Here is an 18,271-nt window from a genome sequence, read left to right on the forward strand (position 1 = left end):
TTGGGCTTTCCTAGAGTTGAGATAAGAAATAGATTACCAACAGTGAATTACTAGCATATGAAGCTATACTACTGTGGATCATAAAAGTGACAATGTGTTGACGCCTGAAGGGAAGGAGCTCTCAGGGAGCGAGATATATAGTATTGGGTGATTGGAACGTCATAACAATGTTAACTTGAATTACACCACTAGCTCAATCCTTGTCTATATATAACCATACTTCCTATCTAATCGAATCAACTACTAAGAGTCCACACATGTTCCAACATCTCGATGGAAGCAACACACCAATGGGGTGAGTGGAAATTTAATTGGCTCGTCGGTTCAAAGCTTGGGGCTTGGAGGTATCATGAGACATACCGAATCCTCCGAACTGATGGTTAGCATGTAGTTCATTTTATTTTTAACCTGATGATAGTGAAAAAGCACCATCGTGCAGCAAGTAGCTATCTAGAGGGGAGATATTAATGAACATGTGCATAATGTATTTATGGCCAGGATCATTCTGGTTATACTTGGTCGGAGAAGAGATTTCATGTTGAGAGTTGTTTGCCAGGAATTTCATGCTGAGGTGGATAACGATAAGTACCATGTAAGGAGAGATAACAAGTTGAGTTGCAGCTCTTTGTCCAAAAAGGCCAATTTGTAATTCTTGTCATAATTAGATCACCGCACACATTGGCGTGCACAAGTCGAGTGGAAATTTAGCTGGCTCATCATAAAATTTAGGAGAATAACTGAAACTTCGGGTATGATTTATATGCATGTAGAAGAATATGATTTGTATCTGCACCAGGAGAGGTGTTGAGCAAATAAATTTGAGATTTTTTTTGTGTGAATGTGTGATAGTAGCTCTGCTCATTCTATTAGAAGAAAGGGGAAACAAAAATATGTGTAGAAATACAACATCAAAGCAGTCACCAGGTAGAAGTGGAACACACCATGAGTATAAAATAAGACATGTAGATGCACATAGTTTATTTCTTTGTTAGAAGGAGTAGATTAGTATTTTGGATGACCTCATTTATTATTATGCATGACACATAGGAGTAGTAGCACATCATTTATTATGATACACCAACAGAGAGCAATGACAAAGCACCAATGCATCTTATATATTATGAGACCTAAAAGGTCATTTATCTTTTCTTACATACACCATTTATGGTAGAGGCTATGCTTAATTGCCGTCCTGCCTGTCCACATGGACCAATGCAGTTTATCGAGCCTTCATATTTGACATTGGTTCCTATCATGGCTAGCACATGAAATACTTTATTACATGGCTTAGGGATCAATCCAATTCATGCTTATATTAACACTAAAATTGTATTAGCTTGAAACAAAAATCTCCGGTGATAATGCGCTATAGGAATCGAATCACACTTCACCAGGTATGCCGTCTTCGCTTCGCTGAATATGAACTACAACTAGCAACACCTTTATAAACATAGACATGTATGATTTCTGTGGATATTTGTGGAGGTCAATCAAAAAGGGATGTGTTACACCGTGAGCAAGCGTTTTTTTTTCGTGAGAAACGACCAGGGCCAATTATTGACTTGGATAACCCCTGCCAGATAGACCCTGCATGCAGTCCAGTTAGTCTCCAAAATGTTGGGCTTGCACGATGGAACCGGAAGCTATTGAACTTTTGACACTAGGAGTGAAGGGGGCCTAGAGAATGGATATTTCCTTGTGTCTTAAGAGTAGTACTACCTCCGTCTAGGTGAATAAGTCATTCGCGTAGTTCTAGGTCATCGATTTGAGCAATTAAATATGTGTTATATGTTATGAAAAGTATATCACTATATTCCTACAAGGATGTAGTTTCTAAATATATATTTTTTGTCACATAAAATACATATTTAGATAGTTAAATCATTAACCTAGAACTACGCGAATGACTTATTCACCGAGACGGAGGTAGTACCTTTTATAGTTCATTCTAAAAACGAGAGTACCTTTTAGTCCGGGGAAGATAAATGTTGGGGAGTGGTTGGCGCTTCATAACAATCTTAACTACAACTTCACCATACTAGCTTTTCCCTCAAAAAAAACTCTTTTACTGTACCCCCTAATAGATATGGACCGTCTATTATCAAAATCTAAGGGTGGTGATGCATCCATACTGCTCAACTGCACGAGGACCATCGCCAGCAGGTATCGGTACCACTGGCCGCTCCAGGTGCAGCAGTATACTTGCCGTGAGGGTGATTTAGGAAGAGAAAAAAGTCAGCCCGCCTCATGACCCAGAGAACCCGTTCTCTTCAATTGTTCTGCTCGGTCGTAAGCACGCGCCCGTCGGCTAGGATTCCAGCGACCAGCTCGTCACTTCCATATTGCCGATCATGCTCGTGGACCGATGCTGCTACGCCGGCGGCCATGATAGTCCACCGCCCGTGCACCTGCATCGTCTTCCTCGACGAGGCCTTCTCTCCTCCCGGGTCCCCTTCCTCTCCGCCGGCAGCCGCTGCTGCATCTCGTCTTCTTCCGCGCCCCTTACTCAGCCATGGCCGTGGACCGAGCGCGATTCCGACGAGCTCCTCTTCTTCGGCAGGGCCGCTCGCGACCCTCGGGCGCCATATAGCTAGGGAAATTACAGGTAGTATTTCAAAAGCCACCAATCAATGGACTCTATCAATCAACCAAAAACAGAACATTTCCGTCGACAACGTGGACATACAACGAGGGTGCTACGAGGCGCGGCTGGAGGTTCGAGAACACGACGGCCAAGTCGACCAACGTCCGACGGTCTAGGTCAAGCACGAGGGCGGAGGCAAGTGGCGAGGGTGAGCTGGGAAGCCAGGACGTAGTGGCAAGTTCGACGACGGCGGAGCCGGCGGGGAACAGGGCGACAGCACAACCAGGACGAACATACCAATTGCTGATGGGTTAGCGTTATTTTGGAAAACGGAAATCTGACGAGACTGCCCTCGGGAAATCAACGGCGTGGATGATTGTATACTGCTCACTTTCATCTATAACAGTATAGGGTACCGTAAAAAAGCTCAAAAAATAACTTCACCATACTAGCTGGTCTGTATATATAACCCTACCTTCAATCTGATTCAATCAGACAACAAGAGTCCACATCCACGTACTGACATCTACTCCTAGATGGAAGCAGCGCACCAATGGAGCGTGAGTTGAAGTTTCACCGGCTCGCCATTTCAAAGCTTGGGGTTGGGAGGTACAAGGAAAGACACGGGCTCGCAACATTAGGCGAAGCGCATATAGTTCGGTTCATTTTTAACTTCGTCGCATTGCACAAGCACTCCACTGATGTGTCGGCCTAGTGGGTGCGATATTGCTGGAGACAAGGCGTGCACGGTGCACCAGAACTACTGCACTTATCGATTGGACGTATGCGCAGAGTCAGTTTGGTGACTTGGTCAGAGATTTCATTGCGCGCTGTGTGCAGTAGGCACTCTGCAAGGCGAGGTGGGGCGGTCTGTTCAGAACTGGTCGTGTGGTGTTTGAAGATTGTTTGAGGTTGTAATATGGACTTCCTCTCTAGGATCAATCCGATTCACACACCAAAAAAAAATCCATGCTTATATTAACACTAAAGTTGTATTTGCTTGAAAAAAAACCCCCGGTGGTAATGCACTATAGGAATCGAATCACAATCCACCAGGTATTCCGTCTTCGCTTCTCTGAATATGAACTACAATATTATGCCTAGCAACAACTGTATAAACCTAGACAAGTATGATTTCTATGGATATTGCTGGAGCTCAATCAAAAAGGGATGTGTTACACCGTGAACGAGCTAGAACAATATTATTTTCCTTTTTCGTGACAAACGACCAGGGCTAATTATTGACTTGGATAACCCCTGCCAGATGGACCCTGCGTGCACTCCAGTTAGTCTCCAAGGGCAATCAGGTTTGCATGATGGACATGAGTTAACGTTTACAATGTTAAGAATGTTGTCACAATGTTAAGAATGTCGTCTCAGAGGAAGAAGATTGGGCTCGGATGCAGTCCGGACAAGAATGATATTTTCACCACTAAGTTATGGAATTGAAAGCTATTGAACTTGACACTAGGAGTGAAGGAGCCCTAGAGAATGGATATTTCCCTGTGTCTCATGGGTACCTTTTATAGTTCGTTCTAAAAAAAGGAGTACCTTTTGGTTCGTGGAAAATAAATGTTGTGGAGTGGAGTGGTTGGCGCTTCATAACAATCTTTAGTACAACTTCACTATACTAGGTGGTGTGTATATATAACCCTACCTTGAATCTGATTCAATCAGACAACAAGAGTCCACATCCATGCACTGACATCTAGCAGTAGATGGAAGCAACACACCAATGGAGAATGAGTGAAAGTTTCACCGGCTCGCCTTCCCAAAGCTTGGGGTTGGGAGGTATAAGGAAAGACACGGGCTCGCAACATTAGCCGAAGCGCGTATAGTTCCATTTATTTTTAAGTTGGTCACATTGCACACGCACTCCGCTGTCTTGTTGTACTAGTGGATGCGATATTACTGGAGACAAGGCGTGCACCAGAACTACTGCAGTAATCAATTGTACGTATGTGCAGAGTCGGTTTGGTAACTTGATCAGAGATTTCATCGCGCGATGTGTATGGTAGGCACTCTGCAAGGTGAGGTGGGGGCGGCTTATTCAAAACTCGTGGTGTGGTCTTTGTAGCAGCGTGTCCTCTGAAGCAATGTCAGGATGGGGAGGAAGCAAATCTGGCATCATGCTATAATTAGCCGATCTCCACTATAAACGTATTGCATGCATATTGCGCTGCTAATCGAGGAGTTTGGCTCGCACCAAATTGCACAATAAAAAAATAGATGCATGCATGTCAGCCAAGTCGGGGTGGTAGAGATCATACACTGTAACAGGGATCACCGTAGTGTCGTTCAGGCACCTAGTGGATATGGATCGTTACCCTATTAGAGCATCTCTAGCAAATCCTGCAAAACAGGCCATCCGCTAAAATAACCGTCGATTTTGCGGAGGAGATCGTTTTTCCCGCCCCAAACAGATCCTGTAAAATCGATCGTCCGCTAATTTCCTTTTGCAGGATCGTGCAAAGTCCAGGTCAATTCCGCAATATCTATGCGTCTCCTCCCTTTTTATGCCGGTTCCCCTATCTCTCCCGCGTCTTGGCGTCAAAGAAGTTACTAGAGACAAGGCGTGTGTTGGATATATGAGCAATTTACCATATGATTTAATCCTTAGAAATAGAAATGGTACATAAAACATGACTATTGTAGCAGAGATGAAACTAGTCATGCAATCTAAAAGAGAAAAGATAAATAGCATCTGCACATGTAAACTATAATAGAACATATGTAGAACAGAGCCTAGAACAAGAAACTGAGACAAGATCTTAAACATAAAGAACATGAAGACGTACGGAGCAGCGGCAGAAGCATTGATCTTGGGGTCGACGTCCTCGCCGGCCATGTCGTCGAAGAGGTTGTCGACGTCGTGGAAAAAGTCATCGTTTGGGAAGTCATTGTCGGCGTCCGTGGCTTCCGTGATGAAGAAGTCAGTAGTCACGCAGAGCCCTCCCCCCAAAACTTATCACCTTCTCCCGTACAGGACTCGAAGTGGTGGGGTTTTGGAGGCCTACTGTCCCGACCTGCGGTGCACGCCGCAAGCCAGGATGGGGAAGAACCTTGCAGTAGCTTAGAGCTTGGAACTCGGTGGCGAGAGAAAGATGATGTTCTGATGTGTCCCTCTGGAGAGGAGCGACCTCTCTTTTATAGGCACAGGAGAAGGAGGCGAATAGTTACCGACGAGAGGTGAAGCAAAAGAGGGAGACGAAATGAGCAGGCAGGAGCTGGAGGGTGAAACATTCGTATTCAATATCCACTACAGAGAACGTTTCAGCTCAAACTTAGACAATGGCTCGGCTCATTCCCGCATCCCACGACGCGCCGTGGCGTGGCGTAGAAGGAGGAAAACATCCTCCCTTATAAGCAGGTCCAACTCCTACCAAACTAGCAATGTGGGACTAAACTTTAGTCCCAACTCTTGCCTTGCACGAATGGGCTAAGTGGGCCTCTGGAATTTATTAGGAATTTCTAAAAATGCTATTGGGCTGACCGTAATAGACTAAATTCCAGCAAACCCCCACCAGATCCTAGAGGCACATAAAATTTTCCTTTTGTTCCAAAACTCTGTTTTACATACTAGTATTGCAGTGGAGACTGTTAAGTTGAACTTCCACCTAGAACTCTATGCTACGCTAGTAAGCAACTTGAACAGTGGACTAGACCTTGAACTGCAAGTTTTCTGCGAATCTAGCTTCACACAAAGCCTTGACCGATACTAGGCTACCGCGGGACTTCCCTGCCGGTGGAGCTTATGCGTTATACTCCGAGGCCTTTCATGAGTTTACTAGAGAGCACCCTACTCTCATAGATTGCAAAGTTTAACAATCAGATTCATGTAGGTGTGTTCTTCAAAAGCTATTCTGCCCGCCCTGGGGCCCCCTCCACCCTTGTGGATGACTCGAGACTCTTCTGGCCCAACTCTTTTGCTTCGGGGGCTTCTTCTGGTCCATAAAAAATCACCATAAATTTTCAGCTCGTTTGGACTCCGTTTGATATTCCTTTTCTGTAAAACTCAAAAACAAGGAAAAAACAGAAACGAACACTGGGCTCTAGGTTAATAGGTTAGTCCCAAAAATAATATAAAATAGCATATAAATGCATATAAAACATCCAAGATGGATAATATAGTAGCATGGAACAATCAAAAATTATAGATACGTTGGAGACGTATCAATCCGCTCGCCCGACCAACTATCGAGGCTACCCAAACCCTAGAAGAAAGAGAGTCATTGTCGATCTACCCCCTCCCTGATAACTTCGAAATGAGGGGGGACATCGGACATGCATGAGAGAGAGGCAGTCCGCTCGCCCGACCAACTATCGAGGCCACCCAAACCCTAGAAGAAAGAGTGTCGTTGTTGATCTACCCCCTCCCCGATAACTTCGACATGAGGGGAGACGTCGGACATGCATGAGAGAGGCGGTCCACAACTAATCCATTGCTCATATATGCATATGATTCCTATTGTCATTAGCCATAGGTCTATGTTTGCCACTAATATATCCATCTCTCATGTTTGTATATTGCCAACAAGAACAGTTGTTGGGGGGTATAATCCTCGCTGGTGCTGATCCCTTGTCGTTTCTCAATGACACCGATGGTCAGGAAGGAGAGGATGACGGCTCCGGTAATTCAACAATGGAGGGGGAAGGAGATCATGATGGCTCCGGTGACCGAATGGCGAAGGAAGGAGATCATGATGATGGCTCCAGTGACCGAACGGAGGAGGGAGCTGTTGCAAAGTCCGGCGAGGTATATATATTAATTAAGCCTGTGCTGACTTGATGCATTAACTGTTTTGGTATGTACATATATTGGCGCTTATTTCTTCTTTTATAGCCCTCCGGATCGAGCCAAACTTCCATAAGGAGATGAGGCCCGAAGAAAAGGTTGCACCAGGATGAAAGGTTCACGATCACAGAAATAGCGAAAGATGGCCAACCGATTGCTCCCAAGCGGACCAAGGACGCATTTGTACATCAGTGCAAAGTTGTTGTTAGGGACAGTGTCCCGATCAGCATCGTGCAATGGATAAGAGCAAGGACGACCCTAAAGTATCTTATGTCTAGGATAGACTGAAAGGTGATCTTTGGACCTCGCTGATGACAAATTTCAGCCTCCCGCCAGAGGAGGAGTCGAATAACCCAGTTATAGAGCCAAATGTCAAGGCGTATGCTCTTAAGAAGATGTCAGAACTATTCAGGAACTGGAAGAAAGAGTTGAACTCAAAGTTTGTCGACAAAGGAAAGACTCCAGAATTCACCGGTCGATATGAGAAGATAAGAGATCATTGGCCCGCATTTGTGGCCTACAAGCAATCGGGGAAGGGTAAGAAAAGGTCACTGACAAACAAGAAAAATGCTGCAAAGAAGTTGTATCACCATCACACGGGGTCAGGTGGCTACTACAAAGCTTGGCCGTTGTGGGACAAAGCTAAACAAGACCTGCTTGCTAAAGGGGTCCAACCAGCGACATTGCACTGGCCAGATCGTTCAAGGACTTGGTTCTTCTAGGTTGGGGGGACTTTGGACCCAGAAACAGGGGAGTGTCGTTGGATGGACGAGCAACTTGCAATACCCATCAAGAAGCTTCAGGCAGCAATCAAGGTAGCGCAGGAAGGGATGTTCATTCCCGACAGAGAGAAGGACGAGCTGACAGAGGCCACTACAAAAAAAATACACTTCCGTGATGATACGCGTTTGTCACAGTAGGTCGCATTTTTTGTCATGCATGTACATCCATGACGATTTTATGACAGAATCAAGATAGTCATACCTGTGCTATCGTAGAAGTGTTCCATGGCATTACCGAAATTATCATCACGGAAGTGTCCACTTCCATGACGATAAATCACGCGTCACAGAAGTGCTTTCGTCAAGGGTGACCGACACGTGGCATCCACCGTAACGGAACGCCGTTAAGCTATCGGATCCGGTTTTGGATCCGATAACCCGTTAACAGCCCCGACAAATGGGGATTTTCCTATAAAATCATCATTGGCTGGAGGAAACACGTGTCGGCTCACCGTTGGGACAGATGTCATCCACTCATTGGACCGAAGGCGCCTATGATACGACGACACATGTCACAGCCTAACAGAGGCCCATTCCTGTGAAAAGGCTAGCCCGTTTGACTTGGTCAAAAGGTGGCGGGCCGGCCCACGGAAAGCCTGTTAACGACCTGTTCGCATATAGCCCATTTATAACCCGCTAACCCAGGGCCCGTGATGACCTCTCCGAATTAGGCCCAGTAGCGTCATCTGGGCCATGCAATATGATTCCAGCCCATTTTAACTTCCGGCCCGTGTGTGGCCCATGACTTCTTTTGGCCCATATGAGGCCCTTGGTAACTCTTGGCCCATTAACACCCGTGGTAAAACTGTCCCGTAATGAACAGTGTGTCACTTTATACCCATTAACGGCCCGTAATTCCATTGGGCCGTTTCCAGCCCAAGTTATCTTTCGGCCTTCTCAGGGCCCATTGATTCTTGGGCTCATTTGCAGCATTCGGTTACATACGGCCCGTTACTATCATTTTCTGCTCGTGGGCCAAATTCAGCCCGTCGTTACAGTCGGCCCGTTTGTGGACCGTTAATACATTGGGCCGTTTTCATGTAAAAAAACCCGTTGGGCTGTTTTCATAGAATTATCAAATACGGCCTATTAACGGCCCGTTATGGTCTACGGCCCATGATTGGCGAAATGATGATACGCCCCGTAGAAGGCCCATGGATCCTACGGCCCGTATGAGGCCCATGGATCGTACGGCCCGTAGAAGGCCCATGGATCGTACGGCCCGTAGAAGGCCCATGGACCCTATGACCCGTAGAAGGCTCATGGATCCTAAGGCCCGTATAGAAGGCCAATGGATCCTATGGCCTGTATAGAAGGCTGAAAGCACAAGTGCTCCCTAGGTGGGTTTGGTAATTAATGTCAACATATCTCTTGTTGGACTAACACTTTTATCTAGTATGTTTCAGATAAGTTCAACAATGGAGTGGCATGGACTAAAGGATGTGGGAACTCCTTCAAGATGCTAAGGACAAAGGATTGGCTCAAGCTTCAAGCTCAAGACTCTTCATTTTATATTTTAGTGATCCAAGATCACATTGAGTCTATAGGAAAAGCCAATACTATCAAGAAGGGATGATGTGTTGCTTAATGAGTTTCTTGCTCCACAGTGCTTAGTGACATGCTCCAAAACCCTCAACTACTTTCCCACTTCCACACATATGACCTAAACCTAAAGTCAAACTCGGCCCCACCGATTCTTTCTATCCGGCGCCACCGAGTTCAAATGTCATAGCCACTGCCACAAACCCTAGGCAAATCGGTCTCACCGATAGGGATCTCGGTCTCACCGAGATGGGATTGTAATCTTTCTATTACCCTTCGTAACGTTTCGGTCTAACCGAAGTGAGCGATCGGTCAAACCGAGATTGCAATGTAAACTCTCTGTTTCCCTTTTGTAACATTTCGGTCTCACCGAAAAGAGCGAATTGGTCCCACCGAGTTTACCTGACCAACTCTCTAGTTAGCTAATTACCAAAATTGGTCTCACCGAGTTTGTGTAATTGGTCTCACCGAGATTACGTTATGCCCTAACCCTAACCATATCGGTCTCACCGAGTTGCATGTCGGTCCCACCGAAAACCCTAACGGTCACTAGATTTACTAAATCGGTCCGACCGAGTTTGTTGATTCGGTCCCATCGAGTTTGGTAAATTGTGTGCAACAGTTAGATTTTGTGTGGAGGCTATATATACCCCTCCACCTCCTCTTCATTCGTGGAGAGAGCCATCAGAACAAACCTACACTTCCAACTTACCAGTTCTGAGAGAGAACCACCTACTCATGTGTTGAGGCCAAGATATTCCATTCCTACCATATCAATCTTGATCTCTAGCCTTCCCCAAGTTGCTTTCCACTCAAATCTTCTTTCCACCAGATCCAAATCCTATGAGAGAGAGTTGAGTGTTGGGGAGACTATCATTTGAAGCACAAGAGCAAGGAGTTCATCACCAACACACCATTTGTTAGTTCTTGGAGAGTGGTGTCTCCTAGATTGGCTAGGTGTCACTTGGGAGCCTCCGACAAGATTGTGGAGTTGAACCAAGGAGTTTGCAAGGGCAAGGAGATCGCCTACTTCGTGAAGATCTACTTCTAGTGAGGCAAGTCCTTCGTGGGCGACGACCATGGTGGGATAGAAAAGGTTGCTTCTTCGTGGACCCTTCGTGGGTGGAGCCCTCCGTGGACTCGCGCAACCGTTACCCTTCGTGGGTTGAAGTCTCCATCAATGTGGATGTACGATAGCACCACCTATCGGAACCACGACAAAAACATCCGTGTCTCCAATTGCGTTTGAATCCTCCAAAACCCTTCCCTTTACATTCTTGCAAGTTACATGCTTTACTTTCCGCTGCTCATATACTCTTTGCATGCTTGCTTGTTACGGATTGTGAATGTTAAACTTGTGCCTAAACTCCACTTAAACTTAAAGAAGTTAAAAACTGCAACTTTGATACTTAGTGTCTAATCACCCCCCATCTAGACACCTCTTCTCAAGGTCCTACAAGTGGTATCAGAGCATTGGTCTCCATTACCTTGGTTTAATCACCATTGGAGGAAGATGGATGAGTCTACTTTGGGGAGTCTTAGACATAGAGTGCCTATACTTGATGGAGAGTATTTTCATGAGTGAAAAAATGAGATGCTTGTAATTTTCAATCAATATCATTTGAACAAGTACATTGCTAGCCCTTGTGCACCTCATGTTGATCCTATGCATCCTACTCTTGATGCGTCAATTGACATGATTAGGAATCTTAGAACTGTTAATCTTATCACTAGAGGCTTGCCTAGAAACTTAATTAGAAACTTGCCTACTCTTGAGTGTGCCTACACTATATGGAAATTTCTTGAGGAACGCTTTCCAAATTATTCCTTGAAAAATCTAGATGAAATTCTCCATAAGTCTATTGCCTTGAGTAAGATGAATACTAGTGATCCTATGTTTGGTGATCTTCTATTTGAACTTACAAACCTTATGCGTGCCAAAGGAGATGTTGGAATTATTGGTGATATTATTTCCGAAGCTATAAGAATTCATAAGCACGATCATTGTCAAACTCACTCTAATGAATTACCCTCTCTAGGACTTGATCCACCACATGACGATGTTGAACATGGATACTATGACGAGGATGATGATAGTGACTTCGATCTTGACGATGCAATGAGACATTTTGGTCTTATGGCAAATCTTCGGGGATATATGTCAAGAGGAAAGGAATGGGTTCTTGATAGTGGATGTACCGATCACATGACCGGAGATAAAGACATGTCTCGTGAGCTTGCTGAAAATGATAGTCCTCGAAAGTATGTCACTTTCGGTGACAACTCAAAGGGTAAGGTGGTTGGCCTCGGTAAGGTGGCCATCTCACATGATAGCTCCATTCAGAATGTTATGCTCGTTGAATCTCTTGGCTACAACTTACTTTTAGTATCTAGACTTGCTGATTTCGGTTTCAATGTCCTATTTACTGAAGTAGATTGCCAAGTGTTTCGTCGAGACAATCATAAAATGGTCTTTACCGGTATACGTAGAGGTGATCTTTACATTGTTGATTTCTCTAAAAAGGCTCAACCTAAAACTTGCTTCATTGCTAAATCCTCAAAAGGTTGGTTATGGCATAGATGACTAGGTCACGTTGGCATGAGAAACCTTGACAAGCTTATTAAAGGGGATCATATCCATGGTGTTAACGATGTCATATTTGATAAGGATAGACTTTGCAGTGCTTGTCAAGCAGGTAAACAGGTTGGAGGAAGGCATCCCGTGAAAAACATCATGACCACAAGGAGGCCACTTGAGCTACTTCACATGGATCTTTTTGGTCCCAACGCTTACAAGAGTCTCGGTGGAAATTCTTTTGGTCTAGTTATATTTGATGATTTTTCAAGATTTACGTGGGTATTCTTTCTCGATGATAAATCGCAGGTCCAAAAGATCTTCAAAAACTTCGCCAGGAAGGCTCAAAATCAGTTTGAAGTGAAGATCAAGAAGGTTCATAGCGACAACAGAACGGAGTTCAAGAACGCAAACGTGGACACCTTTCTTGACGAAGAAGGGATATCTCACGAGTTCTTGGCTACGTACACGCCTCAACAAAATGGAGTTGTTGAGAGGAAGAACCGGATGCTCATCGAAATGGTGAGAACGATGCTTGATGAGTACAAGACACCGAAGCACTTCTGGGCAGAAGCAGTTGAGACAGCTTGTCATGCAACAAATCGCTTATATCTTCACAAGCTACTCGGCAAGACGGCATACGAGCTCCTCACCGGTAACAAACCCCAAGTTGGATACTTTCGATTATTCGGCTCAAAGTGCTACATTCTTGATAAGCATCATCGTTCTAAATTTGCTCCTAAGTCTCATGAAGGTTTCCTACTAGGTTATGGCTCAAACTCTCACACTTACCGTGTCTACAACAATTTCACCCGAAAGGTTGAAGAGATGGTAGATGTGAAGTTTGATGAATCTAACGGCTCGCAAGTAGAGCAATTGCCAATTGATGTAGGAAACAAAGATCCTTCGGAAGCAATCCAAGACTTGTCTATTGGCAAGGTCCGTCCAACGGAGGTGAAGGAGAGTACCTCGTCCGTCCAAGTGGAAGCTTCTACTTCACGACAAGGTGAACCAAGAGTTGATACGGAAGTATCCACAAGTAGGACACACCAAGATGAAGAAAACGAGGAAGTGCATCAAGATGAACATCAACAACCTCCTTCTCCACCACGACAAGAGAACGACAACGCCAACAATGAAGAAGGCCAAGAAGAAGAAGAAGATGAAGAAGAAGTTCAACCAAGAACCAAGCAAAAGCTTTCACGAGTTCGAGCAAGAATTGCTAAAGACCATCCCGTCGAGCAAATCTACAATGATATTCAAACCGGGAGAATCACTCGCTCTAAAACTCGTTTAGCTAACTTTTGTGAAAACTATTCTTTCATCTCTAGCATTGAACCTATGAAGGTCAAAGAAGCATTGGAAGACCCGGATTGGATAAATGCTATGCATGAAGAGCTACACAACTTTGAGAGGAACCAAGTTTGAACATTGGTTGAGAAGCCCGATAACAACCACAACATCATCGGTACCAAATGGGTGTTTTGCAACAAGCAAGATGAAGATGGACAAGTAGTTCGCAACAAAGCACGTCTCGTCGCCCAAGGCTACACACAAGTCGAAGGTATGGACTATGGTGAGACTTACGCTCTTGTTGCTAGACTTGAGTCCATTCGCATCTTACTTGCCTATGCTAATCACCATGATATCACCTTGTACCAAATGGACATTAAAAGTGCTTTTCTAAATGGTGAAATAGAGGAGGAAGTTTATGTTAAGAAACCTCCCGGCTTTGTCAATCCTAAGAAACCAAATCATGTTTACAAACTTCACAAAGCCCTTTATGGTTTTAAACAAGCTCGTAGAGCGTGGTATAAATGCTTGACCAAGTTCCTCATTGAAAAAGGCTTTGAAATTGGGAAAATTGATTCCACACTTTTTACTAAAAGGGTTAATGGAGAACTATTTGTGTTCCAAATCTATGTTGATGATATTATATTTGGTTCAACTAACCCTCATTTTAGTGAAAAGTTTGGGAAGCTAATGTCGGAGAAGTTTGAGATGTCTATGATGAGTGAACTCAAATTCTTTCTTGGTTTGCAAATCAAGCAAACTAAGGAAGGTACCTTTGTCTCTCAAACGAAGTACACCAAGGACCTATTCAAGAAGTTCAATATGCAAGAATGCAAAGGTATGACTACACCCATGCCTACTAGTGGACATCTTGACTTGACCAAAGATGGTGAACCGGTTGATCAAAAGGTTTATCACTCTATGATTGGTTCATTGTTATATCTATGTGCTTCATGTCCCGATATCATGCTAAGTGTGTGCATGTGTGCACGATATCAAGCTACTCCTAAAGAATGTCATCTTAAGGCCGTGAAAAGGATAGTGAGATACTTAATCCATACACCAAATTTTGGCATTTGGTATCCTAAGAGGGCCTCTTTCGATCTTGTTGGCTACTCCGACTCGGACTATGCCGGAGACAAGGTTGATAGAAAGTCCACTTCAGGTACTTGTCAATTTCTTGGTAGATATCTCGTGTCTTGGTCCTCCAAGAAACAAAAGTCGGTATCCTTATCCGCCACCGAAGCGAAATACATTGCCGCTGGTTCATGTTGTGCTCAATTACTTTGGATGACCCAAACTCTTAAAGATTATGGGATATATGTGAAACATGTTCCATTGCTTTGTGACAATGAAAGTGCTATCAAAATTGGTCATAATCCCGTACAACATTCTCGAACTAAGCATATTGAAGTTCATCATCATTTCATTCGAGATCATGTTGCTAAGGGTGACATTAATCTTAAGCATGTTCGCACCGAAAAGCAATTAGCGGATATATTCACTAAACCTCTTGATGAGAAAGTGTTTTGAAGGTTGAGAGGAGAATTGAACATCATAGATGCTTCAAACTTGGAGTAGAAACTCCATTGGACACATGCAAGACATGAGCTTATGACTAATCCTTGATATTTCTCTTATGATGAAGATCTTATGTCTTGGATATATTTGCATCTTGCATGTTATATAACCCATGTAGGTACTTGGTTGAATCAAACTCCATGAGATTGTAATCTACTCACATCTTGAGCAATCTCTACATCACCAAGTTTCTACACTATGGTGGTTGAAGACAAGGAAGCACCGAACCATTCGAACATATCCTTTGACAAATTCTATGTTGAGCTTCATGATTGTCATTTTTGGATACACAAGTGCTCTTCCTTGCAAGAACTAAACCATGTAGGTAGATGGACTCAAATTCCAAGTGGTGCTCCCAATTCTTGATGAGCTACATCAACCTTGAGCAACCCACACAAGTTCAACTACAGGTTCAACACCACCAACCAAGGTATGTTATTCCATCTTAGAGAAGATTTACTCCAAGTCATGAGCTAAAGCAACTCGACAAGATGTGAATACATCAAGATGCTCGAAAAATGGCAACCCCATTTTGAGCTTAAACGATGAGTATGACCTATGATCAAGTGATCTCACTTGACTCCTAAGTCAATATACTCTAACATAGGTGACTTTGTCTCCAACCATCTCTAGATGAAGTTCTCTTGTGTTCTTTTCTGTGTTTTTGCATTTGTCTCATGCATATTTGTTTCCCCTTTCAAAAAAAACTTCATCTAGATTTCTTTCTGTTTGCTCTGCATTTTCTGCATCCAATTCGTTGCATATCATTCAGTAATTTCCTTGCAAATCTTTGTGAGATCTTACTAGTCTAGTGAGCTGAGGTGACAAGTGTTTTCTCTGTGATGAACTCGGTTTCACCAATTTGTTGTTTTCGGTCCAACCGAATCCTTTCGGTACAATCGAAGCATACCACTCGGTGCCACCAATTTCACAACAGGAAAAACAGTTTGTCACTTATTCTGTGTTTCTTCTGATCCAGCTCCACTCAATGAATCTTGTCCTCTACAAGCATCACATTTATATAAATGCTTTGTGCTGTGACTCAAGGATCAAACCCTTCTTGGAAATTGATGTCAAAGGGGGAGAGAGAGATCACATCAAAGCTTATCACTTCCAAAAGGGAGAGAGCATTAGTTCCACAGGGGGAGAAAGAGATCTCCAGGGGGAGAGAATACTCAAGTAGAAAGCATTTCTCAAGGATCCCAGATGCTTGGTGTTCAAGAGGAGAGATGCCACATGTCTTCTTGAGGGGAAAGACATGTTCATATGTGCTTATTTGCATTAGCTCTGTTCAATTATATCCTTCAGCTCTTATTTTCTGTTCCCTATCTTCTCCCAGTATCCCATGCTAGATTCAAGGGGAGCAAGACATCTAAGGGAAATAAATCATTTAAATTCATTGCATATCTTTACTCTTGGGGACATGTCTAATCCAATGTGGTACTTAGTACTCACTCTCTACATGTCATCCTAGTCTTGGTATTCTTGTGGTTTCTTCTGTTTGCTCTGGTTAGTAGATGTACCTGTGTTATCTAACCTTGTTTATGCAGGTTCATTCCATCCTAAGCCAACTCAAGACTACAAGGTAAGTATATGCATCACAATCATGTGTATGAGGAATTCTTGCTGATGTACATACTGTTTGCAAGAAGGACTCATGGGCATGAAGGTATTTTCTTTAATATTATTTGCTCTGATGCATATGGCCAAGATACATGTAACACATTGCCTGCTCTATCATGGTTATTCTCTCACATGCTTCTATATTCCATATTCACATGATTGCATACATGTAGGGGGAGCCTATGCTTGTTACATGTCTTTCCAAAGCTTTACTTGCTATTCTTTATATCTTTATCTATAGCTTTGATATCTGTTGTCATCAATTACCAAAAAGGGGGAGATTGAAAGCACAAGTGCTCCCTAGGTGGTTTTGGTAATTAATGTCAACATATCTCTTGTTGGACTAACACTTTTATCTAGTATGTTTCAGATAAATTCAACAATGGAGTGGCATGGACTAAAGGATGTGGGAACTCCTTCGAGATGCTAAGGACAAAGGATTGGCTCAAGCTTCAAGCTCAAGACTCTTCATTTTATATTTTAGTGATCCAAGATCACATTGAGTCTATAGGAAAAGCCAATACTATCAAGAAGGGATGAGGTGTTGCTTAATGAGTTTCTTGCTCCACAGTGCTTAGTGACATGCTCCAAAACCCTCAACTACTTTCCCACTTCCACACATATGACCTAAACCTAAAGTCAAACTCGGCCCCACCGATTCTTTTTATCCGGCACCACCGAGTTCAAATGTCATAGCCACTGCCACAAACCCTAGGCAAATCGGTCTCACCGATAGGGATCTCGGTCTCACCGGGATGGGATTGTAATCTCTCTGTTTCCCTTCATAACGTTTCGGTCTAACCGAAGTGAGCGATCGGTCCCACCGAGATTGCAATGTAAACACTCTATTTCCCTTTCGTAACATTTTGGTCTCACCAAAAAGAGCGAACCGGTCCCATCGAGTTTACCTGACCAACTCTCTGGTTAGCTAATTACCAAAATCGGTCTCACCGAGTTTGTGTAACCGGTCTCACCGAGATTACGTTATGCCCTAACCCTAACCATATTGGTCTCACTGAGTTGCATGTCGGTCCCACCGAAAACCCTAACGGTCACTAGATTTACTAAATCAGTCCGACCAAGTTTGTTGATTCAGTCCCACCGAGTTTGGTAAATTGTGTGTAATGGTTAGATTTTGTGTGGAGGCTATATATACCCCTCCACCTCCTCTTCATTCGTGGAGAGAGCCATCAGAACAAACCTACACTTCCAACTTACCAGTTCTGAGAGAGAACCACCTACTCATGTGTTGAGGCCAAGATATTCCATTCCTACCATATGAATCTTGACCTCTAGCCTTCCCCAAGTTGCTTTCCACTCAAATCTTCTTTCCACCAGATCCAAATCCTATGAGAGAGAGAGTTCAGTGTTGGGGAGACTATCATTTGAAGCACAAGAGCAAGGAGTTCATCACCAACACACCATTTGTTACTTCTTGGAGAGTGGTGTCTCCTAGATTGGCTAGGTGTCACTTGGGAGCCTCTGACGAGATTGTG

The sequence above is a fragment of the Triticum dicoccoides genome, chromosome 5B (assembly GCF_002162155.2).
Source record: "Triticum dicoccoides isolate Atlit2015 ecotype Zavitan chromosome 5B, WEW_v2.0, whole genome shotgun sequence".
In the NCBI taxonomy this organism is placed as follows: domain Eukaryota; kingdom Viridiplantae; phylum Streptophyta; class Magnoliopsida; order Poales; family Poaceae; genus Triticum; species Triticum dicoccoides.